The sequence below is a fragment of the Catharus ustulatus genome, chromosome 1, assembly GCF_009819885.2.
Source record: "Catharus ustulatus isolate bCatUst1 chromosome 1, bCatUst1.pri.v2, whole genome shotgun sequence".
In the NCBI taxonomy this organism is placed as follows: Eukaryota; Metazoa; Chordata; class Aves; order Passeriformes; family Turdidae; genus Catharus; species Catharus ustulatus.
Window position 1 is genome coordinate 94,158,216 of NC_046221.1, and position 21,740 is coordinate 94,179,955.

The 21,740-nt window shown below is 41.9% G+C and overlaps 1 protein-coding gene and 1 long non-coding RNA gene across 2 annotated transcripts in view; one reads left to right on the top strand and one right to left on the bottom strand.

The window, feature by feature from the left end:
- The window catches only part of LOC117004646 (poly(rC)-binding protein 3-like), a 498,514-nt gene that overhangs the window by 329,937 nt on the left and 146,837 nt on the right, over positions 1-21,740 (top strand). The window contains 1 exon segment of the mRNA XM_033075599.2: positions 5,949-6,034. The gene's annotated coding sequence lies outside the window, so the exon portion shown is untranslated.
- LOC117004651 overlaps positions 885-21,740 on the bottom strand; it is a 36,423-nt gene continuing 15,567 nt past the window's right edge. Inside the window, exons 3-4 of the long non-coding RNA XR_004419663.1 lie at positions 6,246-6,315; positions 885-924 (exon numbers count right to left, since the gene is read on the bottom strand). This is a non-coding gene — a long non-coding RNA (uncharacterized LOC117004651). The remainder of the gene's footprint in view (positions 925-6,245; positions 6,316-21,740) is intronic.

Consider the following 21,740-nt stretch of genomic DNA (forward strand, 5'->3'; position numbering starts at 1 on the left):
AAGCAATTAGAAAAGTTTAAATATTGCTTCCCGACACACCATGGAAATCTTCAACAGAAAACCCACTTGCTCCTGGATAAGGTAGCACAGTGTCTGCTGCCTCTAGAAGAACACTTCAGAAGGAGGTGGGAGATTTCTCTAGCACAGCAACAACAAGAAATCTCAGTGCATTGTGGACAGTTGGGACCAGCTGAACAATCAGTATTGAATTAAGGAGGAGACAGCTGGGAGGAGTTGAAATCTTTTGCTCTCTTGTCATTGATACTGTGATATTGCCTGTCTCTCTAAATGAAATAACAATAGGGAAGCCTCAGGGCAGATTGTCTGCTTCCCCTCTCTTGGGGAGTATGCCTTGTTTTGCTCAGCATATTAGAGGTGGCAGATCCATTGTAATGCAATGTCAAAGGCCTTTGGGACTTAAAAAATGTTGTGTGTGTGGTATTGGAAGGGCAAAGAAAAAGCATTGACCCTACCAGATGTGATCTTTTCAGGTGGTGTGTGTGCACTCAGGTTGACCAAGATTAAAGAAAATGAACTCATTCCAGATGATTGTCCAAACTTAGAGCAAACATAATTGATTGCCTCCATAGCTTTTAATCAAAACTCCTTGAGGAACCTTTTCATTACAGATTACATGATGGTCCCAATAAACTTGTTTTCTTAAAATCTGATTCACTTCTCTGTTAACATTTGACAAAAACGTATGTTAGATCCAAACAACTATTTGGGAAATACTTACCTGTGTGAGGAAGCATTTTGCCATGCTGATTGTTTTGTACTCACACACAAACAACAAATCCAGGTGCAAACTAGCATGGACATTTTTTTCTGTTTGTTATTCAGTTATTGCTTACTCACTTGTATCTTGCTGAAAGTTGTTTTCATCTGCTTACTATGTGGTGGCCATTCATGAACAGTGTCATTCTTCCTCCACCATAAGGCACATAAGGCAAAAGTAGAAACCATTGTTAACAATGCATAGCTGATAAAAAACAGCTGTCAAACCACCCACATGTTAAAAGTGCCTTGTCCAAACAATTCAATGCGTAATTAACAAATGTGTCTGCAGAAATCTGCCTATTAACAATTTCCAAGTGGAAAATAGGGCTAGATGCATTTTCGGAATATCTATACTGGATTTAGTAGGACAGTAGGACAGTAGGGTTGCATCCTCACACTCCCAGAGAACAGAAACAGATAGTGAGAAAAATTAATACAATGGTAATTGTAATAATCCTCTGTACAGACCTGTGATAATCTTTCAGTGTTTTGGAATTTTGCATAAATGAGTAACTAAAAATGTCTACTTGAGGTCAGACAGGTCTGTCTACCAAAGCCAGTATCCCACCTACAACAGCAGCCAAAATACCAAGTTAGCATGACATATTCAGCTTTCAGGATATTTAACATTTTAAGAAACCATGCAAAATTTTTGTCCTGAACAGACATTGAGTAACCACTATGAAAGTACTGGAAGAAAATTCTCCTCAGATTTCTGTTCACTTTCCAGTTACTGGGGTCACACCAGGCTATGCCCCATCCCTTCTCCCACCTCCTGGTTTTCCATAAAAAACAACATGGAAGGTAGCAGAGGGGAATAGTGATAGCAACCAAGTTTAGTGATCTGGGCAACCAAGAGTTGTGGGGCCGGACATGCCTCACATCTTAGCTGCCACCTACACAACCAGATATCTAGTCAGCAAAAGTTAGTCAGAACGTTTCCATTATAATTTTCTAAAAATATTCCCTAACCACAATCTTTTATCAGATCAGAAGCGTTGGCCATCCCATGGTGGAAGTCACAAGCCCTTCACTCAGGGAGAAGTCTTTAATAGATCTGCATCAGATAAACAGAGGCTTGACACAGAGTTCAAGCAACTTCTCTTATTCACTAAAATAATGATATTTTATCACCACAATAAACAGAAAGTGACAATTCCATATGTCCTATGTCTATGTGTTTGTCTGGGAAAATCTCTATGCCTCCCATCATGAGACACATGAAACAGTTAAGATGAAGACCACTAAATACACAAGAAAGACCATTTCCTTCTTTTTTGAGAGGAGAAAAATCAGTATCATTTCTTGTTTCCATAAAATGAGTGTTTTGTTTACCAATCCCTTTAGTCTTCAGTAGCAGTTGGATGCTTGGATGCTCAGAAAATCCTAGCCTAAAGCCTGCCTGCCTGAGTAGGCTGCACTATTTGAACTTAAAATGGTATATACAGTAATTTCACAATTACAAGCCACACCATTTTGACTAAAATTTTGCTCCCACCCCAGAAATGCGGCTTACACTCAGGGGCGGCTAATATGTGAATAATTTTCTGACATTTCCAAGCCCAGAAGTGCCAGCCAGGGTGCCGAGCCGAGCACCTGCCAGTAAAACCCGGCTGTACGCGATTGTTACAAATTGGTTGCTCTGTTTTGTGGCAGGTGTAGCCGGGCTCCCTGCAGGCAGCGCAGGGTGGGGGGAAGGCGGGGGAGCACCCTCCTTCAGACAGCGCAGCCCAGGGGAGAGGCGGGGGGCTCAGTGCTGCCATCCCTGCAGCCCGAGGGCAGGCAGGGGGCTCCGTGCTGCCATCTCCACGGCCTGGGGGGAAGGCGGGGGGCTCCTGTCCTTGCCTGCCGCTGCTGCCGCAGGAGCAGGCAGGTTCCCGTCCCCACCTGCCGCAGGAGCGGGGGGGCTCCTTCCCCTCCTGCCACCATGGGTGCTGGCGGGCTCCGTGCCTCCCTGCCACCACGGGGCAGCGCCGGGCTGGGGCAAGCGAGCCCAGCGGCAGCCGGCCCTGAGCAGCCCTGCTGAGCAGCAGCGCCGAGCTGGGCCACCTGGCCCTGTTGGCAGCCCTGAATGGGCTGAGCCCTCATGGCCCGAGCCGAGCCAGTAAACCCCGCCATCCCGCAATTCTGTTACTAATTGGCAACTTTGTTGCACGCAGGTCCTCGCTGCGAACGACAGAGTAGCTTATAATTGGGTGCGGTTTGTGTATTAACAAAGAACAAAATGTTGCCGACACCTGGAGATGTGGCTTATAGTCAGTGTGGCTTGTAATCGTGAAATTACTGTAACCCCCTCTGTAGATATGTTTATAGACATTTAAAATCAGATTTTTGTACTAATGCTCTCTAGCATGTCTGCATGTTGCACGAGATGACTAAGAATTCAGAAAAAGAGCAAAATTAATGAGGAGAATTGCAACAGCTGTATTTAAACCAGACCAAAGGACAAACTCCCTTGGTATGACCCTACAGCACTCTGTAATGCTTCTTAACCTGTGGGTTTGTACCATGCAGCTCTGGGTAAAACACAGGCTAGTACTGGTCAATGTTTCTTTTACCACTACAATGACTTGCTTTTTGAAGCCCACACATGTTTGCGGCTTCCCACCACATCCTGTGACAATGAGTTCCACCCTCTAATTATGATCCTTGTGGAAAGCATCCTTTCTTGGGTTTCATGTTTTAAACTTGCTAACTGCTCATTTTATTGTGACTGCTTCCTTTGCTATGAAATAGAGTGAAAACCATTCTTTATTCACTTTCTCAGTACTATTCATGACTGTCCTGGGGCTCTGTCACAGTCCTTTTCCTCATTTGCCCCTCTTCCATTTGAAAATCCTAAAGCCTTTCTTTTTTCTTTCCTAGTACAGAAACTATTAAATACCTTTGATCATCCTGTATCTCTTTTCTTTATCCTTCTATTGCTATCATGTCACTTTTGAGGTGAGATGACTGGAACTGTATTCAATATTCAAAATGCTTGGTGGGCAGTGGATTTCTTTGGCAGCATTATCATTTTGCTTCTGCTGTTTTCTGTTCTATTCCTAGAATTTCATAATATACTGCCTTTTTTTTTTTTTTTTTGACAGTTGATGAGGATTTAGGTGACATTTTCAGAAAACTGTCTCCAAGCTCTCTTTCCCAACTAGTAGTTAATTTCACTGTGTGTTTATAGATTTCCCAGGCTGCAGGTAGGAGAGCTCAGTCATTTAACCTTGAAAAGACAGCTAAATTACAAGAGGGGTTGGGCTGTAAACAGAAGACTGTTAATAGAATGTTATACTTGCTCAGTTCTACTGGAAACTTTTACTCTTCTAGGTTTTGTTACACCAGAGGTTTCTCTCATGTATGTGATGCTGTGTGAATATTTGCGACGGATCTCATCTTTTTACCTGGTTGTTGATTATTTTAATATTAGAAAATTAATTCTAATGGGAAACTAAAGCAGGAAAGAGTTCATTTTGATGAGTTTTAGAGAGGGTTTTGCTAATTTTGCCACTATAAGGCACATCCTGACCAAAACCAAGGGAAAACAAACAAGTGCATAATCCTCTGCAGTACTGACTCGGTGGAGATTTTATCCCATAGCCTTCAATATCAGGTAGAGGCATAGCACTTCAATCTTTTTCATAGCTGAAATGTGCTGTTAGTATCATAATGATTGCTAAAATGGTGTTCTGGAGCTTAATGAAATCTGGAATTAAGTAAATCACTTCAGGACTGTAAAAACCTCACTGTGAAAGAACTTTAAATAGTTGTTTCTAAAAGAGTGCTGACAGAATAAATATATTGCTTCAAGTCGATCAGCTTCATGTCTGACTTAAAAAAAATTGCTATGTTATATTTCAATGATTGCTGTCAAAAATTCCTTAATGGGCCAAAGACACCTCAGTATCATATCACAAGTAGATATCTTTTTCAAATGAGGTTTTCAGCTGTCTCCTTTAATGGAGTGAGAGTCATTTGACTTTGTTCTTGTTACAACAAGTTTCTGTTTTCAAATTTGTGGCTGTACTACAGTACAGAAAGTAGAGATCTATGAAGTTTTCATGTTAATGTAGTTTTCTCTGAGCAACATTACTGCTCCTTACTAATTCTGTTTTTTCCTGTGTGTTATAGGCAGAGTTTTATTAGTATGGATTTTATATTTTTATTCCAGTCTAAGTCCTGGGGATCTTGGAAAGATTGACAATGGAAACATTATTTCATAGCTGTGGTGGACTGACTTTGGCCAGCAGCAAGGCACCCATCCATCTAGTCTTTCACTTACTCTTCTCAGCAGAACACGGGGAAAAAATATGATAGAAAATCTTACAGATTGGAATCAAGACAAGAAGATAATTTACTGATTGCCGTTATAGACAAAAAACACCCCAGACACCACTTGGGGAAATTAATTTAATTTTTTGCCAATTAAAAATAGCGTAGGAAAGTGAGAAGCAAAGACAACATTAAACCCAGTTTCCCTCTAACACTTTTTTTTCATAGGCTCAACTGCACTCCTTAATTCCCAACTCCCCTAACCCCTGCCACCACAGTCTGCATAGATGGAAGCACGTGTCCCAGTCTTTCAGTTTCATTTTGATTTGGAGAGTTAGGAGGACTTCCTGATGTAATCAATTCCTCTCTGGTCTGTTAAGGACAATTGGAAATTACAAAGCTAGACCTTAATGTAGAATAAAGTTTGAGCACAAAGGGATAGTCTCAGCTACTGGACCACAAATTAGGAGACCAAATACATTAACTAGTCCAAAAGATAGCACATGAACTCTTATTCATTTGTTTGAAAGAGATTTAGGGACATGATTTTGTGTGCTTGTTTTTATTCCAGTATATATATATTTTTTTAACAAGAAAGGAGTCAGATTTATTTCATTTTCACTGTTCTCTATCAACTGTAAGAGCTTGGAAATGTAGGTATGCAAGATAATAAGTTACATAATTACTCTTCTCATTGTTCTGACTCCCTATGTGCTCCAGAAAGTTTGATCTGAGCAGTTCAACTTCTGGCAGCCCATAAAATCCCTAGAAATCCAGCGGGGAAATAAAAACATATTTTGTGAATTAAAAACCTCATAAAATAGAAAAGCAATCTATGTTGGACAAGTTTTGGTCTAGTATTTGATAGGTGACAAAATTACTAAATGCTTGATTCTTTTCCTTTTCAGAGCACACTCAACACTTTTAGATATTTTGAGACTCCAAAGGCTGACCACCGACAACAGGTTTTTAAATATCACTGCTCTTCTGACAAGTAAGTTCTTCATTCTCAGATTTATTTTTTTCTCTCTCATATTCCTGACTTGTATTTAATTCTTGTATTTATTATATGGACTATCCCATTCATTTTCTGGGCCAAGTAAACATGAGTGCAAATTGAACAGTATGGAATTGCTCTTAAATTTCCCAGCTAGAATTAAACCTATCAATATTACAGACAGAGCTGAGATAAAGCACTGACTCACCCAATTATCCCAACTTGTAGAGCCAATGGAACTGTGGTCATATCTCTGGATGTTTCGGGAAGCCTTTTTCCTGGTAAAATATTTTTTGGATGGAAAAATTAGGTTATTTAAATATTTGTATGTTCTTGCTGGACTTAGGGAAAGGAAGCTAGAAGAATTTGGAAACTGCTGAAGTAATATTGTCTGAGCTAACCTCTACAGTTAGAGGAAAGAGTGTTAGAAGAGCTGGAAAGGACTGAGAAAAGTGGAGAGGAAAAAAATTTACACTGGAATGAGGAGGATGAGGAGGAGGATCCTTATTAAGAGGAATAGAAAGGAAAGTTCCTTTCTGTTCAGGACTTCTTGAGGGAGAGCTTCAGAACTTATTAAAATTTTAGTTTTCCTGTGCATAAAGTTTAACTTTCATAAGATACTGCATTTTAAAACACAGAGTTATTCTAAACAATGAAGTTCATTTATCCTAACTTCTTAAGTGAGACATGTATCCAGAGACTGCTGCTCCAAAAATATCAATGGAGATTCTCATAGCACTACTAAATTTCATCTTTATATTTCCTTAAAATTACTGTAAATACTATGTTATTTGCTACTTCTTGGAATATATTTCACATATTTTACTTCATTCTATCCAGTAGATTTTATGAAATGCAGTGCCTGGTTACAGGTTGGTTCAATTTTGACAATCATGTTTTGTTACTCTGTGGATGATTAGTATTGAAATTTTAGGACTTTCTTCTTTTTTTTTTTTTTTTTTTTGCCGCTGCGTATTTTGAGATAGAGAATATATTGAATTTAGTTCATACAATATCAAATATTTTGTGACCTTGTGTATCATAATTAAGCATGTTTAACTACTGGCAGTGTCCAAAGCAAAAGTCTTCTGATGTATCATTTCTTATAAATGAAGAAAAAGTGATATAAAAAATATTGTTTATCTAACAACTGCCCACGGGAATAAAAATCTTTGGATTTATATTTATAAAAACAGCTTCCTTCTTTCTTGTTGCTTGTTTGATTGCTTTTCAGGCATTTTAGCTACAAGTACACAGCCAAACTTTTGAGTCTTATTTGGGGTCTTAAAGGATGTCAGGGTCATGGCTTCTATTCCTCTCTTCCCAGGAAGCTGAAGTACCAAATATATCATATGTTACTATGATCCACCCATATTTCTGCATGATTGACTTTCCTTTTTGGGCCAGAACAGGTCAGAGATGTGGATAAAAATACAAGCTTCCTTATCTACTTAAGTGACATTCAGTTGTATTTTGCTAAGGGGACAGACAGGCTAGAGCCAGCAGCTTCCATTCTTCTTGGATTTGTCTGTGAAATGCAGTTTTGAAGCTCTGTCCCGTATACCATGAAAAGCAGACCCTAAGGAAGATGAGACTGTTTGACACAATGAATCCGAGCTTAATAATTGAATTACTGAATCTCTGTGGCATTAAGCATGTCAGGACTGTGCACGAAACTGATTTATTGGTTCATCAACCCAGGAAATAAATAATAAATTGTGAATCAATCTGAATTGACAAAACAGAGGGTTTAATTTTGAGATGAAGCAGGGGGAAGCCAAGGAAGAGACTTCATTTCTGCTTAGACAAATTACAGTAATTTCACGAATACAAGCCGCACCAATTTGACCAAAATTTTGGTGGAAACCCGGAAGTGCGGCTAATATTCCGGGGCGGCTAATCTATTAACAAAATTCTAAAAGCTGCCAACACGGAAGTGAGAGCCCGCGGCAGCCCCAAGCCAAGCTGGAGCCCGGCCGGCCCCGGCAGAGGTGGGAAAGCCTGGCAGAGGCGGGGCCAGCAGTGTCGGGGGCGGGCGGCAGAGCCTGAGCCAGCAGGGCGGAGGAGCCCGGGAGAACTGGGGCTAGCAGTGCAGGGGAGCATGGCAGAAGCAGGAAGGCCGGCGGGTGGGGCTGCCTGGCAGCGGGGGAAGCCCAGCATAATCGGGGCCAGCAGCGTGGGGGAGCCCGGCGGTGCGGGGGCCTGCAGTGCCGGCCAGGGCGAGGAAACGCGGCGGCGGTGCAGACGGGAGGGGGCGGCCGGCGAGCGTGGTGGCGGCGGCGGCAGCCCTGCCGGCGGGGCGAGCGAAAGCGGCGCTCGCGAAAACGCCGCCGCTCGCGAAAGCGCCGCCGCGAGCCGCGAGCCGCGAGCCGCGAGCCGCGAGCCGCGAAAGCGCCGCCGCGAGCCGCGAACCGCGAGCCGCGAAAGCGCCGCCGCGAGCCGCGAACCGCGAGCCGCGAAAGCGCCGCCGCGAGCCGCGAACCGCGAGCCGCGAGCCGCGAGCCGCGAGCCGCGAGCCGCGAGCCGCGAGCCGCGAACCGCGAGCCGCGAGCCGCGAGCCGCGAGCCGCGAAAGCGCCGCCGCGAGCCGCGAAAGCGCCGCGGGTCGGGCGCGGCGCGGGGCGGGCGCGGCGCTCGCGAGGCGCGGCGCGGGGCGAGCGTAAGCGGCAGCGGGGCGGACGGCGAGCCCGGCGGCGGCGGCGGCAGCCCTGCCAGCCGGGCGAGCGAACGCGGCAGCGGGGCGGTGCTGACGGGAGAGGGGGGCCAGCGAGCCCGGCGGCGGCGGCAGCACCACCCGGCCAGCCCCGCCGAGCCGTGGCGCTGAGCTGGGCCACCCGGCCCCGTCGGCAACCATGAGCGGGCCGAGCCTGCCTGGCCCCGCCCCGAGCCAGTAAAGCCCGCTATGCCGCGATCCTCTTACTAATTGGCCAATTTGTGAAAGCTGCGCACGGATTCTCGCGACGAACGAAAGTGCGGCTAATATTCGGGGTGCGGCTTATCTATTGACAAAGACAGCAACATTGTCGAGGCACCGGGGGTGCGGCTTATAATCCGTGCGGCTTGTATTCGTGAAACTACTGTAATTTATTTTCATCAACAACATTGTGTTTTGTTTTGCTACAAAAGCAAAGGAGAAGGACAGGCAATATACCAACAGGTGAAGTAGTGGGGGTCGTATCTCCTTTTTTTTTGTAGTACAGCATTGTGATAGTCACAGGGTAAATCCCCTCTTCTACTAAATAATATTGGAACACAAATACCTCACCTCTGATCACAGTTCTTATCAGCTTTCTTAGTTCTGCGGTATCCCCAGCAAAGTATTTATTAGCATTTATTATTTATTTATTCAAACTACTCAGTGTTCTCATAAAACATTATCCCTACAAAAGCTCAGTGGAGCACATGCTAAATGAAAATATAGAAAATACTTGGCAAGAGGAGTCATAATTGAGGGAGAGTTTTTGCCAAAGATTTCAGCAAGGTCCACAACGAGATGTTTCCAGTGTTTTGCAGACAACAGAATATCCTTGCCAATTAAATTTGCAAATGAAACCAGCAGTTCAGAACGATTGCTCTATCAAGCAACCTGAGTTGCTTGGAAACCTCAACCCATCTGTGTATAGCAACATACTGAATTTAGGGATGAAGAGCACTAACTTCATCGAGAAAAAGAGGAACTGTGTTCCAAGGGGTCCTAAACTTTGAGGGAAATATTTCAGGAATCACAGCAGATAAGCAACTTCACTGAAAAAAAACCGATAACATAGAACAGGGGATGTTGCTTTGATTGTGAGTCTGACTTTGGTGAGACTGATGCCAGAAGTCTGTGTACCAGAAGGTGCCTCTGCTTTAAGAAAGAGTGCTGTAAAAATCATAGAGGGTCAGCAGAAATTACCACTCTGTCTTTCTTCTGTGTATTTACTTTGTAATTAGTTTTCAGGAAAGGGGTTTGTTTCCCTCCTTTGGTATTACTAAAATATTCTGGCTTTCTGCCGAAGTGTAGCAGTAAATAATATGGTGGTTGACCTCGCTAGTTTGATAATCTAGACTGAGAAGTACAGTTTTACCCAAAACCAAAACTGGGTAACCTCCTTTCAAATCATCTTCTCCCTTCTTGCTGTACTGTTGACTGGCAGCATAATTCCTGTAGTCAAAATAATGATGGGGAAAAAAGTCTTTGATCACTACAATTGGTCCTGTTCCACTGCTGTGAGAATATCATGCGACAGATTATTTTGAAGGCTACTTTGTTTACATTAGGTACTTGTATTAGTAAAAGTGGACCTATATTAAGTAGCATTAGAGAATTACATCTAAGTTCCTAATTTATTTATTCAGATTTCTGATATTTGCTTTTTGTTTTCTTAGAAACCTATGAATGACATTTCACATGTTTATGTTTACTTATTTATTACATATATTAAGGTGATTTGTTAGTCAAATTAACCATTCTTTGCACTGAGTAAACAGATCAGTGTGTTTTTTTCTGTACCCTGCAAGAATTTAAAATTAACAGATTTCAGTCTCTGCCATGGAGCTTTTCCTACAGTAGAAAGTAAGGTTTTCTGCCTTTTATCAGCTCTCAAGAGATAGCGCTGCATGAACTAGATATTGCATAAAGCTAACCTGAATAAAGTGAAGAAAATACCTTCTCTGAACATGCAGACAAAGCTACAGATTTCAAACTTGGACTAAACATTTCTGTCAGAGGCTGTTTTTTCCAGTCACTTAAACTCTCCCAGCTCAGTGGTTTGATGGTCAGCAAATATTTGCCAACCAACATACACATAATACTTGAATTCTTCATGTTGTTTAATGTAAATCCAGATATTGAATTTAAGAAGTTTGGCAGTACATTGTTAAAAATTAATTTTTAATTTTAAATTATCTTGTTTAAAATGAAAGTATAATTTAAAATAAAAATATATATTTAAATTGAAAATATGCATCTATTTTAAAAAGTAAAAACAACAGTTTTAGCAAAATCCATTCTTGTATTAAAAATTATGCATCACTTCCTATGCAGGCTACCTGCAGGACAATGGAAAATGAAGCAAGCAGCTCTACTTTGCATGGCTATTTGGAAACCCTTGAGGTGTTAAAGAAGTGAAATAGTGGCTTGCCTAAGGCAACAACTATGTTAAACTTAGATGTTGATTTGTTTATTTAATAAGCATAACAAAAAGGCAAAATACTAAATTAATTATCTTAGTGAAAATAAACAGAATTATTACCATGAAGAAAACCAATGTTATTTTTTATTTGGGGAATTTCAGAACAAGATTAAAAGGACACTGAGATATAAAGGTAACATTTTTTTGTTTCAGACAAGATAGCATCCCCACAAATATATTTGAGTTCTGTTTGGTAGTTATACAATATGAAGAAAAAATAAGCTAAATGTGTATTTCATCTTTCTTTTTTCCTAGAAATGCACCTTGAGTCTTAGGCACTACTCCAGCTCCCTAAAGTAAAATTCTGTTCAAATGATGTAATGGGTTTGCTTTCAGATATTTTTTCTCAGATTTCTAGCAGAATTTCTGCAGTAGAAGTCAAATGGTATCTAATTCTTTGTTGTAGAAAAAGGCATAGGAAAATTCAGATGAGTGTAGACAGACTGTAAATAAAAAACATTAGCTTCTGACCCAACAATTGTCCAGAAACAAGTGCAATTATGTAGACAAATGGTGCTGATCACAATCTTCTTTCCCCACAGTGTGGCAATTGCTCAGCATAGAGCCATGCTGAATAGATAGATGTGCCTTTGACATCAGCAGGATGGAATATGCCTGCCCACAGTGAGATAGAGCAGTCATTGACTGGGCTGACAGCTATAAAAAATAAAGATTTTGGCTCAATTGAAGATGTTGAGCACCTGTGACACTTGTCTTTGCTAATTCAGATTTTTGCAGTTGAATGCAAGAGTGAATATGAAGGGTCACGGTCACCTGGTTGGAGGGGGTGGGTGGGCAGCAGAGGGGATGTTTGAATGAGGAAATCAGTTTTAGGGAGCCTCTTATCAGTCAAGAAATGCCAGTGACACCAGACACAAAAAAAGGCAACAATTCAGATTTCAAATTGTATTCAGGGATTACCTGTTCCCTCAAGACTTTGTGCTGGAGCAGGCATTGCCTGTCTTTGCCACCCTATGCTGAACCCACAGGCAGCACCTTCACTCCCTGCAGAAATGGAAGCTCTTTGCAGCCCTCCTTTCCTCTTCAGAAACGTGTCTCTGGCCTGATCCTGATCCCTCAAGGGGATCCTTTGAGGAGACACTTGTGGATTTTGAATGGACACTTGTCCTCTTTGAGTGGACATTCTGCAGGGGTGCTGGCGGCAAAAGAGGAGTTAAGTAGGAAGTCTTGCTGGGGTATTGGGTGCCACAGTCACTGCTCTGTCTAACTTCTGGTGTCTGATGGAGGGTCCTAAGTTTAGTCATGCCATCATCTCACACTTTTCCAGTTTACACGGAGGAGGAGTACTTGGAGGGCAATACCTTGTGGGATTCTGGTCCTTTTAAGGGCTGAGTGAGCCTTCCAACATGTCTAGTTTCTTTATGTTCCTGACCAAAAGCAACTGTTCTCCAGAACTGGAGCTTTGGCTAAGTTCTGAACATAGGCAGGATCACTGTGAACTTCAGCCCTCATTGCTGTAAGTGAAGAGTGGCCCCAGCTCCTTACAGTGCACAGGCTGGCTGCTGCTCTGCTCCTGCTCTCCAGCGGGCAGAGGCAGCTGAGCCTTCCAGGTTGGCTCCCATGGGCACAAACCATGGGTGCCCCAGCAGCAGCCCTTCCAGTGAGCACAGGATTCTGGGCTGAAAGGGTCTGCAGGGGCAGCATGCCTGTCCCAGCCCTTTGGCTAAAGAGCAGCGCTGCAGCACTCAACATTAAAAATAGAAGAAATTGATGTCACTGCAGCTGGGATCCCTGGGGCCATGGAGTATGTCTGTGACACCCTGCCCACAGCAGCTCCTCCTGGAGCTCTGGCAAAGGGCTGCAAATTCCTGACCAAAGAATTTGGGGCAGAGAGCGAGTGTTTAGTGTCTTTTTAAGCAGGACTGCCACTTTGGAAGTATGATTCCCCCATTCTGATAGGACGGGGCAGGTTCAGTCCAGCTTAAGAACAGTTTGGCTAAATGCAGTATGTAGCTCAACACACACAGAGTATTTTTGTATTGTAGTAGCAATAACCAGTTAAAAGATAACATTTATTAGGCAGACACAGACACATTATTTGCCTGTCTTGTCATGGTAGAAATGAGCAAAAGGCCAGAAATACAGCTCATTAGAAAGGAACTAAGCCATATAATTATCCTAAGAAAATTGTCTTTGTTGGTTTTTTTTTCCTTTCTCTCACTTTTTTTCCCCTAATGTTCTTACTATTCACCGAAGTTTCTGTATTGAATGGAAGACCAGAGCATCTGTCTTCTGGCCTATCAACTTAATCAGGCTTGGCGAGTAGAGGGGGGAAAAAGGAAAAGGAAATATGTGACTGTGATAGTATGAATTATTTTATGCTGCCATATGGAGTTCAACTGTTTTTTTAAAAAAAGAGAAGATCTCCATTTCAATGTAATTTGTTTTATAATAGAAAGTTTCCTTTTCTTCATCCTTCTACTTCCAGAAGGGTCTTATTCAATGTATTCAATCCTAGCTGAAAAGTCCCTGTTGTCCTATGAGAGACTTTCCTCCTTTTCCTGTCACTCCTGGATGCTGTGAATAGGGCTCTGTTTCTCTGAGGCTGAGATCCATCAGTGGGAAGGTGCACTGGGAGCAGCTGAGTATTGCCCTCCACTCCTGAAGGTCAAGTGTGTCACCCCTGGGTGCTGCAGAAATTGTGGGAGGAGAGGGATGGGCAACCCCACCACTCCTACTGACTCTGACCTGACAGCACTCAGCATCCTGACCACCCTTCCACTGCACTGCGCCATTAATTTATTCAGTCTCTTTGATTAATTGTTCCCTAGATAGGTAATCTTTAGCTTTATATTAAATTTCTTAGTCTAGGCATTTAACATTTGTATTTGTATATGCATTTTTCTTTGTGTAATCCTGACTTTGACAAGGCATTGATGAAGTAACATATCTTGCAACATGAAGCAGTCAAAGGTCTGCCTGCTCATTCCCACCAAATTCTGATATTTCTAATCACAGTAATTGCATTTCATTTTAGTTTTATCTTATGGTATTCAGTAGGAGTTCTTATGGAGTGAAGCTCAAGTCAGTGTGAATACTGCTCTGGGTTTTTTTCTGTGGTATTGGGAGAGGACATGCAGGAAGGCTGGTGCAATTCCAGCTTTTACTGTGAAATAAATAAGACCCTAATTAACCAGTATGAAATGGAGACAGGACTCTACTTGGTGATTTCCTTGGTTTGTGATCAAAAAATTTTGGTTGTACTAGATGATTTGAGTCAGAGTAGAAGAAAGAGCAGCAAGCCCAACACTAGAGGAGGATTTGAGCTCTAGGAGGAAAGCACAGTCTCAGACCCCTGGCAGACACATTTATGGAGAGATGGCCTGTACTGCAAGAAATGGCTGTGAGGGCATAAAGGAACTTTTTTCTGCTTGTATTTTCATACTTCCTAAATTAAATTGCGCCTATGTGCCTTTACAAGCATCTCCTTTCTCTTTTTACTTGCTCATAAAAACTCAGACCAGCTCCAAGTTCTTGCTATTAATAGGAAACAGTAACGACACTTGAAGAAAAGAAACAAGAAAGGCTTATTACCCTCAGGTAAAAGCTCAGAGGGAATAGGATATAAACAGCACAGAGGAAATCTTTAGAGTCTACCTGCTAGTGCTTGGCATGCTTTTACTCAGTGTCTGCTAAAGGAGATTTGGGGCAAAGCTGAAAACACTCAAGAGACAGAGCAGAGGGTGCACATGTAACATCAGGCAGCTCCTGTCAAAATTAGGAGAGTTTCTGAGGAAAAAAGGAATAAGAATAGATAAATACTGTTTTGTAAAACAGCTAGATCAGTTTAATTGTAACCTTTCAAAACATCTAACCTCAAATAGACAAGGAGCCTCAGAGGTTTCAGACTGACGATTTGGAAGTATGATAAGGTTGCAAACAATCTGTTCATTTTGGCTTAACTGTAGTCTTTTTAATCCTTGATTATTGGTAATATTTTCCATGTACTGCCACAGAAAAGGACAGACTAGAGACTCCTAAAATATGACTATTATAAGGCAGTGAGAGTGTACATATCAAAATGACCAGAAAGGGACTAGATCAGTCCCCAGCAAATTAAGAATGTGTATTCACTATGCTTGCAATAATGATAGTATGTTTTATAACATTACATTTACACAATTGTTTCAGTCTTATGGAGCAAAGAGTGCAATCACTGAGATTTAACTTTTAAATAGTGGATTTAATTGACACTGCTTAAAGAATATTCATAGCCCTTCAATAGTTGGCATTGTATCTTCCCTTATCCTACATGATTGTTTAATTTAAACTAGCTCCCTGCTTTGTGCATAGAAATATTGATGAAAATATGTCTTTCCTCAGCAAATGATTAGCTAAATCATCCTTTTATTTACAAGCAGCACTGTGTCCCTGTGCCCTAAATCTTGATAATTGGAATAGTGGGAGGGGAAGCAATTTAATTAAGTTAACTTTATTGACACACCGGAGCCGTTGTTTAATAGCATGGCTCCTTGGAGTGTAGTGCAGGTAAATTGAATGAATGCCACAGAATATCACTTCCCTACACTGCATATTTCAAAGCTCTGCCAGGCAGTTTGGGATGAGCAGCCAATCAGGAAAAAGGTTTTTCCAACCTCGCTGGTGTGGCTGGCATTTCTCCTTATGCTCCAAACAAGGTGCCGAGTGCTACCCATGCATTCCTCTGCGCGTACTGAGAGGGATAACTCTGAGGCTGTTGTTGTGCTCAGCTGCTGCATTTGGAAGGCAACTTTCTGGACTGGCTCTTCAGCCATGTATCCAAAAATGCCTTTTTATGAAGGAGGAAAACTAGCGTGTGAGTCTGAATGAAAGTGCTGTGAGTAAACTATTTAATATTAAAACCTCGGTACACTCATTCTGTGTAAGAAATCAGTCTAAAAGGAGAGGAGATATTTTCTGGAGCTTTTCATTAAATACTTGGCGGGGGGGGAAAGAAAAATTGCAAAACTTCTTTGTTTAACAGGTTTTTTTAATAAAACAAAAGCTGAAAAGGCTTCCACTGTGTATACTCATATACAATTGTGCCTGGTACTATTTCAGTTACTGTTTCTGTTGTTAAAATCTTTGTCCTAATGTCTTATTGGTATATAAAATGAGTACAACTGCTCCTCTGCAGCTGACTGGAACAAACACCCTTTTCTGCAATTTTCTTCAACACTGCCCACTGAATGATAAAAGACAGCATCTCAGTCTGTTGCACCTGTATTTTCAATCACTTCTTTTAAAAGTCAAGACATATGTAGCTCTGCAATGTAACAGCAACTTCCTATAGCTTTTAACCCTTAAAGAATTTAATTTTCCTTGATTAAGGCTGAGACCCAGTTTTACAGTTTTGATTGAAGAATTAAATACAGCCACTCAGCTAGTTTATGTTTCACTCTGGAAGATAATAAGAGGTAGAACTTTAATTGCAATTCATACTTTTCTCATACTCATTCAATTCAATGTTTGAAAATATTTTTGTGTAATTTTTTATCTAGAACCACGTGGGATTTTTTTATTATTTCAAATGCTGTTTTTAATTTTAAATGCCAGTGAGATGACAGAGCTGGGCTGTAGGGGAGGGGTGCTATTCTTTCTGGTGTGGACCAGAGTAGTTTAGAGACAGGCAAGTTTCAAGAATGCAAATCCTTCTTCAGGTCAGACTTGTGCACCTTCTAACAATCACATTTAAAGAGTTGTAGTGATTTCTGCCCCTATGGCAGGTTGATGATGAGAATGATTGGCCTTTAGAATGTCATTTCTCACGGCACACAGCACTTTTGGGGGTGGATGGCCCTTGGGAAAATAATTTTCAGTTCTCCCCTGACCTTTATGCCCTAATATGCCACAGACATCCTCAGAAGTGCTGCCAGGTGCTTTTTATGTAGAAACCCAAGCTGTGGCGCAGCCTCGCCAAACTGTAGGCAGTCAGAATCTGGCCCTCTGCTCTGAAGTCTGCCCCATGATGTGAAGTCCAGAAGGTTAAACTGCTTTTAATTCATTGTTATATTAACATGGCTTTTGACTGGCACTGTGTGCTTGTGTGTTTGCAGAAAATGATCATGTCTTGCATGAGTAACCCTGAGCAATTTACTAGCTGATATTCTTCAGTGCTCTATTACTTTAGTTTCTTCAAATGTGTGCTTTGGCAGCCATTGTTTGAAGTCCATATTCCATATTTGTGCAGAAAACTGAAGTTTCTATGCTAATGATTGTGTCTGAAATAAAAATATTCTGAAAGCGTCATTGTGTATCTAATAGAACGAGAAGAAAACATATTTCCATGATGCCACCCCACAGTTCCTTCCAAGTGCAGCAGACAAATTACAGTGAATCAAAAGTGATGATTTTCCTGCATAAGAATGGCTATTATATTTTAGGTGAAGTTCTTTAAAAGTGTTAAAATACAAATATATGATAAATGCCTTCATTTTAGTTTTACTTGATTACAGTTTTAAAGCACTATTAAATCAAAGTTTCTAATATTATTTATTTAGTAGGTTTAATTTTTAACTTTAAATTATTTAATTTATGTGTATATTAGTATTAATATAAATTAATAGTGGCTAATTGATGGTTCTGTGTGGGACACAGAACTCATGCTTGATGCTATTTTAGACTTCTATGTATGTATTTTTTGGTGGTAAAATTCAACTTAAGCCTGTCCCACCCCTCTCCACAGCCTTCCACCTATCTCTTCCCCTTTCCTTCCCATTGTGCTGGTATAGTTGGGCTGAACTCTGAACTGGGTTAATAGCCTTGAAGATTACCCATCTCCTTTTTTTTACTCGAGATCCTTTATAAGGCATAGCAATGTGCTCATCTGGTTTGCAGTGTAGCCTCCAAACCACTGCTCCAGCGCAACTGTGCAAGCATCATGGGGGAGTGAGCTGACTCAGTTCAGGTAGGCCAGGGAAAAGTGCCCATCAAACCATCACTGCATCTTTAGACATGCCATTTGCTTGATGCTTTAGCCTGTAAACTCTGCAGAGACACACATAAGTAATAGTAGTGGTGTTTTTCCTGAGCTAAATCTGCTGAAAACTTTTGCCAGTACAGAAACAACATTTAGGTTTAGATTTAGTTTTTGAAATTTGAAGGTTTTTACGAGTTTGGAAATTTTTAATGCCAAAACCTACGGAAAAACTGCATTTATACCACAGATAAGGGTAATTTGTTTATCTAAGAATTGGGTAAAGAAATTTTCTATACTTAAAAGAGTTTACTGATTTACTAGCTGGTTCTGGGTTTGTTTATTGCTTGTTTTTTTTCAAGTACAGTGTATATCAAGTGGATAGAAGTAACATACTGTAACCTTTTACCCCCAGATACTAAAAGAAGTTGTTCCTGTGACTGGTCTTTCCCACACCTAAGGGACATTGAGGCAGAAGTTTTGTAGCTGCAGAAGGATGGCATCTTCTGTGCTCCAGCTGTTCTGCCTAAAGATGTTCCTGCTTTCCTCTGTCACTGCCATCCAGCAGCTGGCAGTGCTCCCCTCTGCTTTTGCTAGTGGAGTGGCTTGCATGACTGCTCCTTAGCCTCCAACCTGCTAACTCAGCCAAGCCAGTTCAGATTCCCCATTCACACTGCTTTAAATAAACTGGCTCGTTTTGCCTTGAGCATTTTAGAGAGCGTTCATGCAAACACCTCTGCTGGCACAGCTGTGGGCCAGGGTTTGGAAAACAGGGAGAAGTAATGTCAAAACAGAGATAAGTTTGGTATCCCCTAAGTCTGATCCACTTTAAACACAAGAGAAGGTGGCAGAAGTGGCTGTAGCTTGGTTGTGTCCAGCAGACTTGCATCACACGTGATGCTGAGCATGCAGCAATGAGCAAACCCATATGCAAATATTTTTGTTCATACTGATATTTAAAGGTTCATTCACAGTTTTCTCCCTTCTTAAGCCGAGAGCTGGCTTATGCCTTCATTTTGAGGTCGGTTTTGTTTACTTCACATTAATTGATTGTTCATTTCTTTAAGTAAGTAGAGATCAATGATGATGTGTCAAATCGTTTCTACACGGGAGACGAAACTTCGATTTAGACTACAAAGTCAACCAGTTAGGAGCATAAGAGTTAATTAGGAGGTGCTCTCAGCAGCTCATAGAGCTTAACCTGGCAGTAGACAGCTAATGCTCCATAATCCCAGCTATGGAAAGGCCTAAAGTGTTTGAAGAGTTCAGTTTGGCAATTTACTAGGAAATCCTGATCATTCCTCCAGAAGAAAAATTAAGTATATGAAGAAGATAACATGGTCTGGACACCTCAGGAGGAGCCCAGATGCTGGACAGGATTGATTCGTTTCTTTGACCTCAGTAAGAAGCCTGTTGTTGCAGTATCTAAGTGGATTGTCTGCCTTATTGTGTATTACCATGAAAGGATGGCAGCACCTGTGTCACAATAAGACGATCCATTCTGTGCTGCAAAGTGTATCATCAACAAAATTGCTGTTTAAATTCTCTACCAGTAGATGACAATAACCTTTATGAGTAGAAGTAAAAGAAGAAGTAAGAGAATAAATGTAGTTCCTCAGCTTGGAAGTTACATATGAGAATTAATTAAACCCACTGGGTTTTGATCTTAAATAAGGAAGATTAAATAAAATCATTGACAGGAACCTTGTTCCTTTGCATAAATGAAGTGTAGCATTTCAAAAACCCTGTCAACAGGAGAGAAGGAAACATCAGAGGAAAGAGACCTTGTTATTAAAAAATCCAGGAAGTCTGAAGGGAACTCTGTAGTACACTGGCAGTGGAGATATTCTGATTCAAGAAACTGCTTCAAAAGCACATCCATCAAGTCAGACATGGTATTTTAAAGACTTTTATTGAAGCACAAAAGGCTGGCAATAACCAACATCATAATTTCTGCCAGAGAATAGGAATTAAATAGTCATTTCAGTATTTTATTTTATGATCATCATTAACTGTCTTCTGCACCCACGTTATTAGATATGCCTTAGCTGTCTTCTGCATCCACAGAATCAAAGAATCAATTAGATTGGAAAAGACCTCTGAGATCATTGAGTTCAATCTTTGACTGAACACTACCAGGTCACTAAGCCAAGGCACTGAGCTCTGCATCCAGTCTTTCCTTAAACACTTTCAGGGACACTGACTCCACCAGCTCCCCGAGCAGTTCATTCCAATCTTTAATGACCCTCTCTGTGAACTAAGGTTAATTGGACAGGAAGAGAGCTGCTGGGTTGTTCTTAAAACCTATCCCATTCCTTGGCGTTGAGGAGAGGCTGAGGGAATGAGTTGGGGGAAGAAAGTCATATTCAGATAGCCTAATTTCCATGTAAATTCCTGTGCCTGATGTTAGCTATAGTTTTAAAGTCAATTAAGAGGAAAGAATTAGATGCAGACACTAGTGTTCTTATATAGGCCCTATGACAATGGCTGATAGCTGGTACATAAAGAATAATATCTAAATGCAAGTAATCATCACTCAGCCACCTTCCTCTTGGACCAGTTTATTTATGGAAGACATGGGAAATGTAAGAATATCAGTGGTGCCACTTTAGCATAGCAAATTCACAGCTTTATTTGTTTTCTAGATTACCAGTCACAGGCTGTCCTGGTGCTCAGACTGAAAACACAAAGTATCTTGTTAATCTGTGTGTGCTAATAGATTTTCTGTGTTGCAGAATAGGAATATAATCTTGAATAATTCTGCTCTAGTAATGTGTATCATTTCTACTCTAAGTAGCTACTCAGTCTTTCAGGAATAATTCTGGTTATTTTTAAAGATACATGTTATAACTGATATTTGGGAGTTATAATTACAGTAATTTCACGACCATAAGGTGCACTGGGCTATAAGGCGCACCCCCCCCGGGACTCGACAAAATTCGCAACTTTCTAGATCATATAAGACGCACCGGACTATAAGACGCACTTTTTTTTTGCAGCGGGGCTCCGCCCCCAGCTCCCCCCGCGCGGTTGCTGGCCGAGGCCCCTCCTCAACCCGGCAGCCACTGGCCCCCGGGCCCGCCTGTACCCGGCGGGGCCGGGCTATGCCCGCCACCGCTCCGTGGAGCATCCCCGGGGCCGGGGCATGCCCACTGCTGCTTCATGGAATGTTCCCGGGGCCGGGCTATGTCCGCCGCTGCTCCGTGCAGCGTCTCCGGGGCGCCGCTGCCCTGGGAGTTCCCTGGGGCTCCAGGTGACCCGATGCCGGCAGGCTCACCCTGTGCCGATGCTACCCCGATGCTGGTGGCTTTCCCCGCTCTGCGCGGGGGCCACCGCGATGCTGGCGGGCCCGCCCTGGCCCAGCGCCGGCCTGATGCCACTGCCGGGTCGGCTCTGCTCGGCTGGGGACTGTTGCGGGCTCGCACTTCTGGGGTGGCAAATGTCACAACTTTGTACATCAGATAAAGTGCACCGGACTATAATGCGCACTTCTGGGTTGCAGGGAAAATTTTAGTCAAAAGGGTGTGCCTTATAGTCGTGAAATTGCTGTACTTACTGAAAAAAGAGTGCGCTGAAATACCTGGCCATAAGTATGTGATACATTTCCATGTGGT